Source organism: Oncorhynchus clarkii, chromosome 12 (genome assembly GCF_045791955.1).
Source record: "Oncorhynchus clarkii lewisi isolate Uvic-CL-2024 chromosome 12, UVic_Ocla_1.0, whole genome shotgun sequence".
NCBI lineage: Eukaryota > Metazoa > Chordata > Actinopteri > Salmoniformes > Salmonidae > Oncorhynchus > Oncorhynchus clarkii.
In genome coordinates this window covers 47,382,659-47,401,983 of record NC_092158.1, presented here as the reverse complement: position 1 = coordinate 47,401,983, position 19,325 = coordinate 47,382,659, and the positions used below count along the sequence as shown (strand labels likewise).

General features: G+C 41.2%; 1 non-coding gene across 1 annotated transcript; it reads left to right on the top strand.

Moving 5' to 3' along the window:
• The first annotated feature begins 166 nt into the window (after positions 1–166).
• LOC139423293 (small nucleolar RNA SNORA8) lies at positions 167–306 on the top strand. Its single transcript, XR_011635846.1, has one exon. It is a non-coding gene; the product is annotated as a small nucleolar RNA SNORA8 (small nucleolar RNA).
• The last annotated feature ends 19,019 nt before the right edge of the window (positions 307–19,325 follow it).

Sequence of the window (19,325 nt, the reverse complement as noted above, 5' to 3'; positions counted from 1 at the left end):
TCACTTCCCAGCAAGTTTATATCATTGAACTTCCTGTATGCAAATTCAGTCTTGTGTTCTCTTGACAGGACCGTCATGGCAAACTTGCCAAGGGGTCTGAAGGTTATGATTGAAAGTGAGTACTTGTGTTGAGTCTCTTGTAAAGCTCGCCGAGTGCCCACTGAGTTGCGCTGTATGGTATCTGCAGCCAGCCCTCACCACAGGCTGTTCTGTTCATAACACAGTGCGAGAGTGACTCTGCATCTGGCATCATTAGGCTCCTGGCTGGTCTGTGCCTGGAGCCCTGGTATTTGTGCTGATACAAACCCACTCTCTCTACGAGCACACTCTGTGGGCTGGCTGGCATCCATGGAATGCGAGGCCTCTGGTGGTGCAGTGTCAGAATTCCCCAGCATACCCAACACCAGGCCTGAGCGGCATGCCATGGGCTGCCACAGGGCAAGAACATCTCAGCACTGCGACCAGGCCCAATTACAAAATCTCAAGCCCTCTGACATTTGTCTCCTTTTAGTTGGATCCAAATGTTTTGCTAGTCAGATATGTGATGGGCTGCTGACATTCTGATTCCCCAATTAAATCCAAGACAGTCAATGTATCCAAGTAATGCCTTGGGGAATTTATACTGAAAAATGTAATGTTGGTTTCATGAGCTGAAATAAATAATCCCTGACATTTTCTATATACACACACAGTTTATTTCTCTCAAATGTTGTGCAAATTTTTTTACATCCTTGTTAATGGTATTTTCTCCTTAGCCAAGATAATCCATCTACTTGACAGGTGTGGCATATCAAGAAGCTGATTAAACAGTGTGAGCATTACACATTGTCCCCAGCACAAGGTGCACCTAAAAGACCACTCTCAAATGTGCAGTTATGTTACAATTTCAGATGTCTCATTTGGTAAAATGTTCAAATGTCAACAAAACACACTAGACAATGCAGAATATTTTTTGTGGGCAAAATGTATTATTTGAGAAGTTAGGTGGAAATTGAATGCCAAATATAGATATAATAATCTGAGTAGCACAATGATATGTTGCCCTCCCACTACGACTCGTCGGGAAAGCATGCATTTTATTAGGCTACAGATTAAATTAGGAGTACTGCATTGTTGGGATTAGTACTTGAAAGAAAGGCATTTCACTGTACTTGTCATGTGACATCAAAACTTGAAGTAATGAACTTCACAGGGTGGTTAAAGTGCAAGGTGATGAGCTTGATACACCTTTCCAACAATATCGTGTCGTGTTTTCATGACATGTTCATTGATGCTTGGCTTTTTGTCCATAATCTCATGTAGGCTGTACGTGCGCTCTAGCCAACAGCGCTATCTGTGCACACTATCAGTGTGCTGTTGGCTAGAGCGCATGAGCCAATACCAGAGTGGGCACACTGGATATGTAACCAAATTGTTTTTGTGAGATCCAGCTGAGTTGCAAATGTGATGGAAACCCATTTAACTACAAATCTATTTTTATGTGTATTAAGTCACCATGCATAGCCATATCTGCAATATTCAGAAAACAGTTCTGTAGGAATGAGGTTTATGCAGTAGGCCTAATTATCACAGCAGATTGGCTATTTTCCTGGCCTGCCACTATTCTTCTTGGACCATATATTTCAAAATTAGATCAGTTGGTGTAGTGCTAGTGAGGCACAGCTGAGCATAAATTGAGCGAACTTGCTTTATTTTACTGAACTGATGGTACAGTGCCTTGCGAAAGTATTCGGCCCCCTTGAACTTTGCGACCTTTTGCCACATTTCAGGCTTCAAACATAAATATATAAAACTGTATTTTTTTGTGAAGAATCAACAACAAGTGGGACACAATCATGAAGTGGAACGACATTTATTGGATATTTCAAACTTTTTTAACAAATCAAAAACTGAAAAATTGGGCGTGCAAAATTATTCAGCCCCTTTACTTTCAGTGCAGCAAACTCTCTCCAGAAGTTCAGTGAGGATCTCTGAATGATCCAATGTTGACCTAAATGACTAATGATGATAAATACAATCCACCTGTGTGTAATCAAGTCTCCGTATAAATGCACCTGCACTGTGATAGTCTCAGAGGTCCGTTAAAAGCGCAGAGAGCATCATGAAGAACAAGGAACACACCAGGCAGGTCCGAGATACTGTTGTGAAGAAGTTTAAAGCCGGATTTGGATACAAAAAGATTTCCCAAGCTTTAAACATCCCAAGGAGCACTGTGCAAGTGATAATATTGAAATGGAAGGAGTATCAGACCACTGCAAATCTACCAAGACCTGGCCGTCCCTCTAAACTTTCAGCTCATACAAGGAGAAGACTGATCAGAGATGCAGCCAAGAGGCCCATGATCACTCTGGATGAACTGCAGAGATCTACAGCTGAGGTGGGAGACTCTGTCCATAGGACAACAATCAGTCGTATATTGCACAAATCTGGCCTTTATGGAAGAGTGGCAAGAAGAAAGCCATTTCTTAAAGATATCCATAAAAAGTGTTGTTTAAAGTTTGCCACAAGCCACCTGGGAGACACACCAAACATGTGGAAGAAGGTGCTCTGGTCAAATGAAACCAAAATTGAACTTTTTGGCAACAATGCAAAACGTTATGTTTGGCGTAAAAGCAACACAGCTCATCACCCTGAACACACCATCCCCACTGTCAAACATGGTGGTGGCAGCATCATGGTTTGGGCCTGCTTTTCTTCAGCAGGGACAGGGAAGATGGTTAAAATTGATGGGAAGATGGATGGAGCCAAATACAGGACCATTCTGGAAGAAAACCTGATGGAGTCTGCAAAAGACCTGAGACTGGGACGGAGATTTGTCTTCCAACAAGACAATGATCCAAAACATAAAGCAAAATCTACAATGGAATGGTTCAAAAATAAACATATCCAGGTGTTAGAATGGCCAAGTCAAAGTCCAGACCTGAATCCAATCGAGAATCTGTGGAAAGAACTGAAAACTGCTGTTCACAAATGCTCTCCATCCAACCTCACTGAGCTCGAGCTGTTTTGCAAGGAGGAATGGGAAAAAATGTCAGTCTCTCGATGTGCAAAACTGATAGAGACATACCCCAAGCGACTTACAGCTGTAATCGCAGCAAAAGGTGGCGCTACAAAGTATTAACTTAAGGGGGCTGAATCATTTTGCATGCCCAATTTTTCAGTTTTTGATTTGTTAAAAAAGTTTGAAATATCCAATAAATGTCGTTCCACTTCATGATTGTGTCCCACTTGTTGTTGATTCTTCACAAAAAAATACAGTTTTATATCTTTATGTTTGAAGCCTGAAATGTGGCAAAAGGTCGCAAAGTTCAAGGGGGCCGAATACTTTCGCAAGGCACTGTACCTGCATTTGATGGTCATGGTGCTTTCTCTTGAAAGATGCCAGAGTTTCTGAGTTTAATGGCCGTTCAAAAGGATTTTACCCCAGTTGTCTTGAATGCTCGGAAGTCAGAGTTAAGAGTTCCAGTTTTGAACACGGCATTAGTCTCAGGAGGGAGCAGCAGAGGGTCCTTTCCTCCGGTGAGACTGACCAGAGAGAAGGGACAGTTTCTCCACCTGATGGCAACTCGAGTTGCACCAGATCTGCCTCATGCACAAATTCATGTTCCTATGACCAGAGAAAGCAAAATATTCCCTTATTAAATTAGACACAAGCTGCTAATAATAAAAATGCAGGGTTATGAATACGCTTGCCTACTCCTTGATTGCAAGTGCAGCGCGTGTGGAAGTAGGGAATAGCTTGTTTTCATAAGTGTTGAATAAAAAGTGACCGTGCTGAATAAACTTGAACTCACTCCAGAAAAACATCAGCTCTTTGCTGTATTATTTGACATTCACTCTCTGGTAATGGTTTTGGAAGTTAAATAATCTCATAATAATAATCTGTTTTTTTTTTCAGACAAATGAAACGGTCCAAAATGGGAACACTTTTTGCCTACCCGGTTGGCAGGGCTTCTGAATCAAGTGCACCAACAGCGCAACACAAATTAATAAAACAGTGCAAGCCTTTAGCGTTGGCTTTTCTACATAAATGTTTGGTGATTGACCGATTGGTGACCACTGATGTATGTGATAATGCAGAGTGAGTGTTTTCAATCTATTGAGTAATTAATAGCTGCTGACCTTCTCACTTCATGCATACCAGGACTGGTCATATACCAAGGCTTTTGGGATATTCGGTTCCTGACTTGCCATGGAATTGACCATAAAGTAAACCTTGTTCCAGTGGGTCTCCAGCACCATACTGGGTTGATCTATTGGGAACATCAGTTTTTGTTAACTGGAAATTTATCCTGAGGAATTTTCATTAATAACTTTCTGAATTCTCTCTTTCATGTCGAGGGCGTGCCTGGTGTAATGAGACGACCAAAGTAAGGTGAGAAACTACTCTGCAATGTGTGCTGGATCATTTTCAAAGGGGGCCTGTCAGGCTTTCCCACTGCTGATCCTACAGCAGGGCCCCTCGTGACACTGCAGATCATGTTTGCCATAGGTGGTCTGCAGTCTCCATGAATCCTTTCCTCTGATATTACATCAGTGGTGAAAGTGGCAACCTTTACACATCAGCACCTCTAGATCTATGCCTGTTTAATATGTGTACATGACCGACTGCACAAGCTGTTAATTGACGTGTTATGGGGGTTACAGTATTTCCAATCAACAAGTGATCTTTAGGTTTAAGCCCTGCGTGCACCCATCAAGTCAAGATGTTAATTTCTTCAAACTGATCAAGACTAAATATTTGAACATGCAGCTCCAAATCTGACCAGATGAGGCTTTCTAATGACAATTGAATTACATCGGAACTAATACTACTTTACTCAATTAGCTTCTTTTAGATACATGGCTTTCCATTTTTAGGGATAGTTGACACTGCATATAACACTGTGGTGAGGTTTGACGCATATCTAACAGGATTTGGAGCAGACCTTAACCCAAGGAGGTGTACTGATGTACCAAGTGTGTGCTTGAAGCTGTGCTATCCTCAATGATTCATATCAGAATCGTAAGTTGTCATTCTGTCATATATACTGAATAAAAATAAACACAATTTCAATGAGTAACAGTTCAAAAGGAAATCGGTTAATTGAAATAAATAAATTAGTCACTAATCTATGGATTTCACATGACTGGGCAGGGGCACACCCATTGGTGGGCCTGGGAGGATATAGGCCCACCCGCTGGGGAGCCAGGCTCAACCAATCAGAATTAGTTTTTCCTCAACAAAAGGGCGTTATTACACACAAATACTCAGTTTCATTTTTATTTATTTTTTATTTCACCTTTATTTAACCAGGTAGGCCAGTTGAGAACAAGTTCTCATTTACAACTGCGACATGGCCAAGATAAAGCAAAGTAGTTTGACAAAAACAATAGAGTTATACATAAACAAACATACAGTCAATAACACAATAGAAAAATATATGTACAATGTGTGCAAATGTAGAAGAGTAGGGAAGTAAGGCAATAAATAGGCAGCTGGGTAAGGGTGAAGTTCGGTTACCAGCTGGGTAAGGGTGAAGTTCGGCCTCAGGTGGACAAAGTGGAGTCCATCAGGAACAGCCCTCGACACAGGTGAAGTCCTTCCTGGGTCTGGCAGGGTGGTACCGGAGATTTATTCCGCAGTTTTCGACCATCGCTGTCCCTCTGACCAACCTCACTTCTAAGGTGGCCAGCAACCCTGTGAAGTGGACTGAGGAGTGTGAGGAAGCCTTCATGATACTGAAAAAACAACTGTGCTCATTCCCTGTTCTCCAGACCCCTGATTTTCAGAAGAGGTTTCTCGTGCAGGTGGACGCTTCGGCTGTGGGAATTGGAGCTGTACTGGCCCAAGGGGAGCCAGGAGAAGAGCTTCCTGTGCTGTACCTGAGTCGGAAGCTGTTGCCCAGGGAAACCAGGTATTCTACAATCGAGAAGGAGTGCCTGGCTATAAAGTGGGCCCTAGATAGTCTCCGTTACTACCTTCTTGGGAGGGAATTTGACCTGCACACGGACCACAGAGCACTGACCTGAATCCAGACCATGAAGGACCGGAATTCTCGTGTGACCAGGTGGTATCTGGAGCTCCAGCCCTTCAGGTTCTGTGTCCGTCACAAGGCAGGAAAATAGAACGTCACTACTTATCAAGGCTCCCGAACCTGGTCGCTTCAGGAGAGGAGGATGGTAATGTGACGTAGAAGTCCCTCACTGGCCGCGGGCAGTATTTGGTTCTTTAACGCACGCATACATTCATCACTCCTCCCTGCTCCATTATCAGATAAGGTAACAATGTGGGTCGACACACAAGTTAACTTCTCTGTCTTAGTACATACATTTCACACTTATGTCAATGTTCATATTTAATATAAGCAATATGTATTATCCTTATCTATGTTGTGGATGAGCGCTTTGTTTGTATGTCTGTTCTGTTCCTCTCCATCCCTGTAGCTTCCGGGTATGCTGGATAAGGACCCGACCAAAGAGAATTGGGCTGACTTTGTAGTGCCTGTCCCAAATGGCTCATTAATGTAAATGTGCATATTGAAAGATACTGTCAGTAGTGATGTCATTTTGTAACTGTTATGTTGTGATATTGTTTCATAAACATTTTGCAATGTATATACTTTAGTAAGTTTAGTTAATGGAAAATGTAGGTTTGACGAGGAAATTGCTTAATTAATTGGTGTTAATTGTTCTGAGGGGAGGGGCTAGCCCTACAAAAGGAGCCTCTCTTTCAGTTCAGGCCATTTTCAAACATTTCAAACACTCTGGGACAGTTGTGGGACTATAGATCCCAGTTTCATACTATTAGGCATAGGCTACATAAAAATAAAATGTGAACGCAATGAATCTGGTGTAACAGATCAGAACCTTTAGTATAATGTTAACTATTTCATCACGTAAGTGCAGCAGTGTTAGTTCCGTAATGCAATTAGCGGAAAACACTGATAACACCGATAAGCATGGCCAGTCAAATGTATTTACATCGACTGGTATTTCCCTCAATAAATAGACTAAAAAAAAATGTTGTTCTTGTCCCGAACAATTGACCCGGTGGCAATTGTATTTATCGGCTAATGGAAACCCTGGTATTCACTGAGTATACAAAACATTAGGAACACCATCCTAATATTGAGTTTCACCTCCTTTTGCCCTTAGAACAGCCTCAATTTGTCGGCATGGAAACGGTATCGAAAGCATTCCACAGGGATTCTTGCCCATGTTGACTCCAATGCTTTGCAGTTCTTGACACATGCAAACCGGTGCGCTTGGCACCTACTGCCATACCCTGTTCTCAAAGGCAATTAAATCTTCTGTCTTGTCCATTCACCCTCTGAATGGCACACGTACACAATCCTACCCTTCATGCATCTACACTGATTTAAAGTGGTATCAAGTGATATCAATAAGAGATCATAGCGTTCACCTAGGCAGTTTGTCAGGGAAAGAGCATGTTTTTTTTTGTACACTGAGTATATACAGTACCAGTCAAAAGTTTGGTGACACCTACTCATTCAAGGGTCTTTCTTTATTTTGACTAGTTTCTACATTGTAGATCAACACTAGGAAATAACACATGGAATCATGTAGTAACCAAAAAAGTGTTAAACAAATCAGAAATATTTTATATTTGAGATTCTTCAAAGTAGCCACCCTTTGCCTTGATGACAGCTTTGCACACTCTTGGGCATTCTTTCAACCAGCTTCATGAGGTAGTCAGCTGGAATGCATTTCAATTAGCAAGGCACATTTCAAGGTTTGCCTTTTAAAAGTTCATTTGTGGAATTCCTTTCCTCCTTAATGCGTTTGAGCCAATCAGTTGTGTTGTGAGGTAGGAGTTGTATACAGAAGATCGCCGTATTTGGTAAAAGACCAACTCCATATTATGGCAAGAACAGCTCCATAAGAGATATGTATATTTATTACTGCCATGTTTAATTAGGATTAACAGATCTTCTGTGTTTCTATGCGGGGAAAACAATGGTCACATGGGAAAATAAGGTGTACTTATGCTGGGTCAATGAGAATGGGTCTTGTGTGAGTTATGGCGGTAGTCCTGTCTACTTCCTTGTTCAATCGTGTCCAGTTCAGTCATTCTGTTACTGCATATTTGCCCATGAGTCTGTCACTAGTGGTTATTGGGGAGGGGGGGGTGTAAAAATGTGGGTTGGGCCCTGTCAGCTGTACTGTTGGTACTATGACAACTCTGGAGTGGTTCTCAGGATTTCATGTGGGTTACGGGTGAGGAGATTAAAGGCTTCCCTTCAGTGAGCACAGCCTCCACTCCACTATTCCTCCATCTACATGCCTTTTGTTCACAACACTCGGCACATGCATCTTCTACAATAGTTGGTTTCCAAAGTTGGTGTGACTGTACTCCCTTTGCACAGGCTTTGTCAATAGGCTTGAAAGTCATGATATGCGCTGGAAAGCAGCTTGTCAGCCAATTAGAAATCTATAGAGAAACCTGCTAGACAAATTAATCATTGCACAAATCTGTGCTGACGTGTAATCGAAGAACATGGAACTCGATGTCCAGCACACTGCACCTCGCCCTGTCTCGCAGTCTAGGCTGGGCGTAGGCGTAAGTGTAATGTGCAGGGTACAGATGAGAATATGTTTAGTGTTGCTGCTTCTTAGAATCGATCAACCAAACAGTATTTGGACACAGGCATGAATCTAATTCTGACTGTGTCACATTTATTTGCCCTGATGTTGCACTACATAATTCTTCCCTTGCATTAAGTTGTTCAAACATTTTCATGAGCTCTATCCAACTTGTTCTCAGCTCTGTGGCTGAAACTTTCAATCAGATCTGTAGTGAGGGAACTTGAGCTTCTTGTCTTGTTCCTTATACTTTTTCTCCCAGGGCTTGCCGAAGTACGATGAGAGGAATGTCATTGTAAGGGTTTATGCTCATTAAGTTGAGGATCAAACACTGGGGCTCTGTGTTTCTGTGCCAAGAGCACTGTCTGTACAGATCCTGCTGGGAACTGCCTGCTGTCCACTCCTTTAGCCCTCTAATTTACTGGTCGTGTCCATGCAGTCCTTCGTCAATGCATTTGAACTTGCTCATTCAATGATCATTGATGAGCCTTTCATCTAGCATAAATATGTCATGCGCGGTATTGTTTTGAACTGTATACCAATTGGAGTATGAAGGGGCATTGCTTTTTTTCTAAAGGAGAATAGTAAATGCAATTTTATTCTCAAGGCACTCAAATCTTGTGTTATATCCGATCACAGGGAAGAGTAGGCCTAGATATTTTTCCCCAAATATGGCAATACATGCTCTCACAAGTTTACATTTCTATAACATTGCATGTATTAATCTGTACAATATTTCAATGTGGTAAATGTTATGCATCAGACGTCCCAAAGAATTGTTCTAACAAGCTTCAGTTCAAGCTTAAATAAGCTAACACAGCAACTCCTTAAGACCCATTTAAACATCTAATTTCGCTAGTCCATGTCAATCCAAGGAAAGGGGAGGTGGTGGAAATGGCACAAGAGAAACACTGTAACACACACACTGCAGCAATGATAAAAAACCTCTGAACAGAAATGTCCTTTGAACTGAACAATGCCATATTTTCCTCCCCCTCAACTAGGCCCTAGCTTTGCGAGATCAGAGTGGCTGTAGGATCTTATCACTGCCACAGACAAAAGGGCGCTTGTTGTTTTATGGCTCCGGTCAGCTAGGGCCTTAGTTACCACCAGTCATAGGCTGGAAAAAATGAAATTGTTGTGTAGGTTTTATACTGAAGCAAGGTCTCGTCTGGTCTGGAGTTTAGGAGGGGTGATGTCCTTCACTACCTACTACCTTCAATTGCTTCATAAATAGCAGTGGGTCAATGGTGATTTAGATGTAACTTGCACTGCATGAAATTACTCCATTCACCTGTAAAAGTATGTCCTCCCACCTGCCGGTTCAAAGAATGACGTGAGAAAACATCAGAAGGAAAGCCATTTAAGTGCACCTGTAATTGCCTTCATCAAGATACTTTACAAAGGCTTCTGAATGTTGCTCTTCACAAAGCACAATGGAACCTGTCCTGAGGAATTCCACACATCAATGGTTGTTATGATTGAGAGAGTTCCTTTTGCACATAAAATACCATGAATAACTTACATTTGTACCTTCTATTTTGTCTTTCAGATTTCTGTCAAAAAGAAATGATAGAAAAGCTAGTTTAGGGGCACAGAGCCACCACTTAAAAAAATCCCAGTTAAACCACTGTCTAGTAGGTAGTATTTGTATCTGTGCCGTTATAGCGTCTGTAACAGCCTCAATGGCACTGCCCATGCTATCTCCATTTTGAAGTAGTCAATTTTCTTCTTCACGATTGGCTGATCTCTCCTGATGACCCGGTTGGACATGACTCAAACAGGGTCACCAGGAAGGATCAGCCAATGAAGTTGGAAGTCCCAGCCAGTTTACTACATTAAAATGGAATCATCCCTCAATGGCGATGCCAATGCTAATACAACCTTTTGGCCAATAGAGGCCTCTATCATTTAATTAACGGGGTCACCTTATGTTCCCTCAGGTTTCCAATTACCCCAGGTCACACAACTTCCCACTTCCTTAATCACCTCTGCCCTACCTTTTTCACTCCTCTGTTTCACCATACAGCCCTTTTCCCATTAGGAGAGTCTGAGGAGTGGAATGGCGAAATAGATTTCTACTTTTCAATTCACATTACATCTTTGCCTTGCGTTGTGGCTGGCAACACAACATTCTTGGTACGCAGCTTAAGTTGACAGTAAATATCACAGTACCTGGTACGGCAACTGCACCGCCCACAACCACAGGGCTCTCCAGAGGGTGGTGCAGTCTTCATCACCGGGGGCAAATTACCTGCCCTCCGGGACACCTACAACACCCGATGTCACAGGAAGGCAAAAAAAGATCATGATGGACAATAACCACCCGAGCCACTACCTGTTCACCCTGCTTCCATCCAGAAGGTGAGGTCAGTACAGGTGCTTCAGAGCTGGGACAGAGAGATTGAATAACAGCTTCTATCTCAAGGCCATCAGACTGTTAAATAGCCATCACTAGCACAGAGGCGGCTGCCTACCTACAGACTTGATATCATTGGCCACTAATCCATGGAACACTAGTCATTTTAATAATGCCACTTTAAGAATGTTTACATATCTCACATTACTCATCTCATATGTATATACTGCAGAGGTGGGACCAAGTCATTGTTTTGCAAGTCACAAGTAAGTCTCAGGTCCCAAGTCAAGACAGCCAAGTCCGAGTCAAGTCTCAAGTCAAGACCGTCAAGTATCAATTCATGTCTCAAGTGTTTAACTTTGAATTTTGAGTCCTAAACAAGTCATAATGTGCTCTTCACCAAATGTAATGTAATTTCATATTTTTAACAAGAGTAATAGTTAGTATATTACATTTAAGCAAACCATGAATGCTTTTAAAAATATCTAAATATTTATTACTTTCCAAATAAATGTTATATTTCCATGGAAATACATGGGTAGCCATGAGAAACACCCCCAATAGTGTTCGACTATCGAGGATCGCTATGGGGCACAATCGCCCAACCTTGTTTTAGGATCATCAGGCAAGATTTTGTCTACCAACTGCCTAGCCAGTTGTAACTCAATCTTGGGTGTAATGATCACGTTCCTGCACTGACTGACTGTGTGGAGGGTCATTGATTTAATGTTACGCTAGCCTACATGATACATTAGTAAAGTAATAAAATATATAGCTGTCGGCTATATTAGCCACAACTTACCATTCTTTGTGCAGCTTCAAATGTCGAACAAAGTTGGAAATTGTTGCCCCTTCGTCTGTAATTTTCTTCCCGCATGTTTTGCAAGTTACAATCTGTTTTTTGTTGATACAGCGTAGTCTTTATATCCGAAAATAATCATTTGGGGTATCATCTTTCCAAGAGCTCCATCTGAATTCACCCGCCGACGTTCCTCTGCACTGCCACGCACAACTTTTTCTCAGCTGGCTCAATTTGATTGGCTGCTGTCCGATTCAAACTGTAATCCGTTAAATTAAGAGTTTATGCGCTGCAAACTTTTTTTAATAGCATAATTTTTTATATTTGGGCTTGGGGAGGCTATCAAGTCAGGTCGAGTCATAAGGTTCAAGTCAAGTCATCATATTAGTGACTCGAGTCCAAGTCATGTGACTCGAGTCCACACCTCTGATATACTGTATCCTACACTATCTATTCTATACTATCTATTGCATCTTAGCCGATCTGTCACTGCTCATATATTTTATATTTAGATATTCTTATCCCATTCCTTTACTAGATTGTGTGTATTAGGTTTTGTTGTGGAATTTGTTATATATTAGGTTTTGTTGTGGAATTGTTAGATAACCTAGATAACCTGTTAGATACTGCTGCACTGTCGGATCTAGAAGCATAAGCATTTCACTACACTCGCAACAACATCTGCTAACCATGTGTAAGTGACCAATAAAATTTGATAACCACTAGCCAGAAAGTAACTATTTAACAATCCAAGCAATTCTTCATCTAAAACAACAGTATTGAATAATGAAACCAAACCATATTCACTCTTGAATAATGCAACAATCCACAAGCATGGGCAGACAAAGGGTTTATTTTCTTGTCATACACATTAAATTAGCTGACAATACACAGATAACTTCTGCTAGAGCTAATAACGTAATTCATGATCAAGTAGCATTAGCATATCAATACTTAACTTTTACCCCGCCCATACGAATATAAAAGTACAGTAATGTTATCGCACAGTGTCACTCATATAATATAGGCTACACAGCTAGGTAACGCTAACAAGCTAGCTAAATAAAATAATTTCTGCATCCTCACATAAATGTGCTGGTTGTAGCTGAATGCTGACATTTATCTTAACCATAGCTAGGAGCTCCTATAGGCGTACGCTAGCTGTATTAAAGTTACCTAAGAACAAATCAGGCTTCACTTGATCAAGATCATGGAAGTCATTATATTAGTTAAACGCAAATTGCGACTGAAAACGTTGCTAATTCCCTGGGGAGTTTATTCTTGCCTGGACCTTGGTGGCTCAGTGCAGTAAAGCAACAACAACAAAAACGTTATTTAACAGACTATTTCTACAATGTCAGGTAAAGACTTAATAACAACAAGTCAAAAAAAAAATAAGGAAATTGTTGATACATTTCAGCTGTTTCATAAACATTGCTATGCTATTACAATTTTTGCTGTTTAGTGTTGGCACAATGAGGCAATTATATTTACACTACTATGCTTAGAGGGGGTCAAGACATGACTAGTTCACAAGTTTACATTGCAACCGAGGGTATTTTTGTGAAGAGTCCCTCTAAGCTGTATTCTTCTTCCTAGTTCCTACCTACCAATTCAGTTGATGCTTGGTGAGGCCATGGGGAGGCCCTATCCTTTCATTGTGCACGATATGATGAATTGCCCTGTTTTAGTCTACTGTTTGTAGAAATGTAAGTCCTAAATATACTGAACAGAAAAAATGTGAACGATTTTACTGAATTACAGTTCGTATGAGAAAATCAGTTAATTGAAATTCATTAGGCCCTAAACTATGGACTTCGAGACTGATAACAGATGTACCTGTTGGTCACAAGTACCTTTAAAAACAAATGGGCCTCACAATGGTCCTCAGGATCTCGTCATAGTATTTCTGTGCATTCAGATTCCCTTCAGTAAAATGCAATTGTGTTCATTGTCCATAGCTTATGCCTGCCCATACCATAACCACACCGCCACCATGGGAATCTCTTGACAATGTTGACATCAGCAAACCGCTCGCCCACATGAGGCCAGTTGGACATAATGCCAAAGTCTCTAAAATGACTTTGGAGGTGGCTTATGGGAGAGAAATTAACGTTCAATTCCGTGGCAACAGCTCTGGTGGACATTCCTGCAATCAGCATGCCAATTGCATGCTCCCTCAAAACTTGAAACATCTGTGGCATTGTGTTATGTGACCAAATTGCACATTTTAGAGTGACCTTTTATTAAGTCCAGCACAAGGTGCACCTGTGTAATGATCATGCTGTTTAATCAGCTTTTTGATGTGCCACACCTGTCAAGTGGATGGATTATCTTGGCAAAGGAGAAATCCTCACTAACAGGGATGTAAACAAATTTGTGCACAAAATTTGAGAGCGAAAAGCTTTATGTGCGTATGGACAATTTCTCAGTTATTTTATTTAAACTCATGAAACATGGGACCAAAACTTTACATGTTGCATTTATATTTTTGTTCAGTGTACATTACATCCCTTTACCTCCATGTTCTCAGTTTGATCATGCTATTTGCTACTTTGTTATGTTTATCCTGGCAGTCTCCTCAGTTGGATGACTATTCCCCATAGTCACCTGGCACTATTGTCATGTCTGTATCTTTTATGTTATGTGCTCCTAATGTTTGCCTTTTGTATCTCCCTTCCAAACCACTACATCCTTGTCACCCACATCCAATCCTATCTCCAAGGCCTTACAAGCCACAACTCCTAACACATCCATTATAACCTTCCCACCGGCCTTAAAGGCCCTACAAAACCTCCATCCCAAACCCTTCCCACAATGTCCCTCTGTTTATTCAAGTGTGTGTGTAATACCCCCTAAACCTGGATTCCTGCTCCATCTCTTAATTTGCATTCTGGAAGGTGCGCCATGGTGGCAGCAACAGTCTTGAACCTAACTTACATCCTAGCCTTAGTCCTTTTCTTTGTCTATGTTCCTCAGCCCTATGTTCCCTCAACCCTATGTTTCCTCAGTACTCGCTGAATGGCACAAATGCTTATTGTTATAAGGTAGAAAATGCTGCTTATTTGTTTAATCTACATACAGTGTGTAAGGGTGTACTGTATATGGGATCTACTTAATATGTTAAATTACTATGACCTTGACAAATTTCTGAGTTGAATAAGTGGTTATTTATCTCGCCATTTACAGAAGCTATTTCGATCATATTTGGCACAAATAAGCAAAGCCATTGAACTGACTAAAAATGTCTAAAGAATATGTACTTGGCAGAAGGTCAAGGTCACAGTGACTGTAAATGTGTATTTGAGGTAATGACCTAGATTTATTATATATGGCCTGACCACCACGTTTATTGAAAAATTATGTTACAATAAACATGCATCTGATCTGTTATTGACAGCCCTTATTTATTAAATCATGCAACAGTGAATCAACTCTCCAAAAGACCTGTATACATCAAGGTTGTGAAAAATATACACTGTGAAATAGTTATCAAATATTTTTGCAGCCCAAAAAATACTAGATATTGAGAGAATTAGAAAAGTGTCTCTTCCAATAATTTGGGTTGCCGATCCCTGGTTTAGAAGATTGAACTGAGGGAATATGGGGCTAAGTGAACAAAGACATGGTCCCAAATTAATGACCTGCTTAATTGTATATTTCATTCTTTCAACACAACCCCCTTCAAACTTTATAAGTTGGCCTATTTGTATAGGAACAAAACCTGTGTGTGTATAGAGATGGGTTAGCTGACAACATCACGAAAACAATGTGCATGTTTCAGTGGGGCAGATGAGTTGTGCTTCTGGATGGCCAAATGGCTTGCAACAATGACAAACTGGCATATGGGGAATCATAAGTGGTTCAATTGAGCTAGTTGAATCTTGTTCTTGATACCATGTCTTGTTTTTATTTAAAAAATATTTTACCCCCCTTTTTCGATCTTGTCTCATTGCTGCAACACCCCAACAGGCTCGGGAGAGGCTAAGGTGGAGTCATGCATCCTCCGAAACATGACCCGATTAACCGCACTCCTTAACACCTGCCAGCTTAACACGGAAGCCAGCCGCACCAATGTATCTGAGGAAACACTGTTCAACTGGCAACCGATGTCAGCCTACTGGCAACCGATGTCAGCATGCAGGCACCCGGCCCACCACAAGGAGTCGCTAGGGCGCGATGAGCCAAGTAAAGCCCGCCCGGCCAAACTCTCCCCTAACCCGGACGACGCTGGGCCAATTGTGCATCGTCCTATGGGACCCACGGCCGGTTGTGGCACAGCCCGGGAATGAACCTGGGTCTGTAGTAACGCTGCTAGCACTGCGATGCAGTGCCTTAGTCCGCTGCAGCACTCGGGAGGCCGTATCAATCCTATTTAAGAATGAAATTGCCTAAGGCGGATGTGATTCTTTCGAACACTGGAGGGAAAATGCCCGGGAATTAACCCGGATCTGTAGTAGAGCCTTTACCACTGCGATGAGGTTTTATTTTGAATGATTTCATGTCAATGCTAATATGGCTCAAATATGCTAGCTAGCTAACCAACAACTGTAATGATGCACTTGAGAGAACAAGTGCTCATTGTGCAAATGTATTTATGTTTTCAATAAATATTGAAGACAAAATATTGTTTAGGGTAACATGGGGTAAGATGCCCCCCTCCCTTATTGCTGACACAAAAAAGCAAATAAATATTGTAGGTGGATGATGGCCATGCTTAGGGTAACAAACTATAAAGGAAAATAAATGGCTACAGTTAAAAGATTTGTAGTATTTAATCAAATGTATTTTTTAGGAAAGGGTCATTTTCCCCAGCTACCGGGATACAATTTTTTTATTGACACAGAGGTTGCAAATGAATCCCACCCCAATTTGAGCATAGCTTGTGATCCCACCTGACACTGATCACACCATATCCAGTCCACACCGGAAACAGAGAAGAGCTCGTTACAGAATAAGCATTCTGTATCCCCTTCTTTAAGGGTGTTTGTGGGGAAGGTTGTGGCAGGGGTAGAGGTCATGGCTGGGGTGAAGCCAACAGCTCGAGCCAGACTGGCTGCTTATGGGATACGGATGGATAATCCTGGGTGCCGCTTCACAAGACCTTAAAACCATGCCTGCTAACCGCCTTTCTTTATTGAATGGGTTTTGGATTCCTGTCCTCTCCTCCAGGTCAAAGGCAAGTTTTTAGACATCCCATGATGTAAGTCTGAAAAGGGCTCTTTCCATTTTTTGCATATGACTCATATGACTTTTTGCATATGACTGCTTGTCTCGGTGGTGCCTCAGGGTTTTGGGTGGTACATTAAAAGCATGGGCATCTGCCTTAACGCCCTACCCATTTTCCATAGCATTCATGGCACAACGAAGAGCATCTTCGCCATAGTCACCACGATCATATATTTTCTTGTAAACTCTCATCTAAAAATGTAAGTATTTTAGGAACAGTGGAGAATTGACCCCTAATCTAACCTTAACTCCTATTTTGACCCTAAACTCTATTATAATCCTAACCATGGCCCTTATTCTAACTCTGACCCCTAACCCCAATCCTAACCTTGCAAACTGAGGGTTAGCTAGCTATGCTAGCAGACATTATATTATCCTGACTAGCATTTATTTCACCTCAAACTTTCTGCTAGCTAGTTTGCTAACTTGGCTAGCCAGAGCTTAAATTGCAGCTAGAAACAAATGATCAACCGTAAAGGGGCATGTAGGAGGAGGGGGGGGCATCCCCAACATACTAACCATACATCCTAACCTAACATATTACTTACCTTACTCAAAAACAATCAACACTGTTCTCTCTAAACAAGTGGATGATTTATCTTAAGGCTTCCCTAAATGTACAGTACCTACTCATTCCAGGGTTTTTATTTTTTACTATTATCTACATTGTATAATAATAGTGAAGGCATCAAAACTATTAAATAACTTTTCAATTAACAGGTGCCTTGTTAAAAGTTCATTTGAGCCAATCAGTTGTGACAAGGTAGGGTTGGTATACAGAAGATAGCCCTATTTCGTTAAAGACCAAGTCCATATTGTGGCAAGAACATTTCAAATAAGCAATGAGAAACGACAGTCCATCATTAATTTAAGACAAAAAGATCAGTCAATCCGGAAAATGTCAAGAACTTTGAAAGTTTCTTCAAGTGCAGTCGCAAAAAAACAAAGCGCTATGGTGAAACTGGCTCTCATGAGGACCGCCACAGGAAAGGAAGACCCAGAGTTACCTCTGCTGCAGAGGATAAGTTCATTAGAGTTACCAGCCTCAGAAATTGCAGTCCAGATAAATGCTTCACAGAGTTCAAGTAACAGACACATCTCAACATCAACTGTTCGGAGGAGACTGCATGAATCAGTCCTTCATGGTCGAATTGTTTCAAAGAAACCACTACTAAAGCACACATATAAGAAGAGACTTGCTTGGGCCAGGAAACATGAGCAATGGACATTAGACCGATTTGGAATCTGTCCTTTGGTCTGATGAGTCCAAATTTGAGATTTTTGGTTGCAATCGGCATGTCTTTCTGAGACGCAAAGTAGATGAATGGATGATCTCTGCATGTGTGGTTCCCACTGTGAAGCATGGAGGAGGAGATGTGATCGTGTGGGTGTGCTTTGCTGGTGACCCTATCAGTGATTTATTTAGAATTCAAGGCACATACAACCAGCATGGCTACCACAGCATTCTGCAGTGATACGCCATCCCATCTGGTTTGCGCTTAGTGGGACTATCATTTGTTTTTGAACAGGAAAATTACCCCAAACATACCTCCAAGTTGTGTAAGGGCTATTTGACCAAGAAGGAGTGATGGAGTGCTGCATCAGATGACCTGGCCTCCACAATCACCCGACCTCAACCCAATTGAGATGGTTTGGGATGAGTTGGGCCGCAGAGTAAAGGAAAAGCAGCCAACAAGTGCTCAGCATATGTGGGAAATCCTTCAAGACTATTGGAAACACATTCCAGGCGACTACCTCATGAAGCTGGTTGAGAGAATGCCAAAAGTGTGTAAAGCTGTCATCAAGGGAAAGGGTGACTACTTTGAAGAATCTAAAATATAATTTATTTATATATATTTGTATAAACTTTTTTGGTTTCTACATAATTCCATATGTGTTATTTCATCGTTTTGATGTCTTTATTATTCTACAATGTAAAAATAAAGAAAAACCTTTGAATGAGTAGGTGAGTCCAAATGTTTGACTGGTACTGTATAAAAAAAAGGATCTATCTTCATTGGATTATATCTACAACTTTTTCTAAATCACAAAAAAAAAGTACATCAATTTACCTCAATTGTTTTGATGGAATTACTTAAAAATATGTTGAGGAAACAGATTATATTTGTAGTTGATCAAGACTAGTAGCAGCCGTGGGGGTTGTCTTACCCCAAGGGGCGTCTCGCCCCAGAGTACCCTACATATCAACATTCTAGACCAACCCAATCTGTATTGCCCCATAGTTGCATATGCATTGGTTTTGATAATGAAAAACCAACCGGTCTTTGGACAGTGGACTGGCTATAATGTCCTAGAGATGACTGTTTGTGTTTTTGGACATGATGGATACTG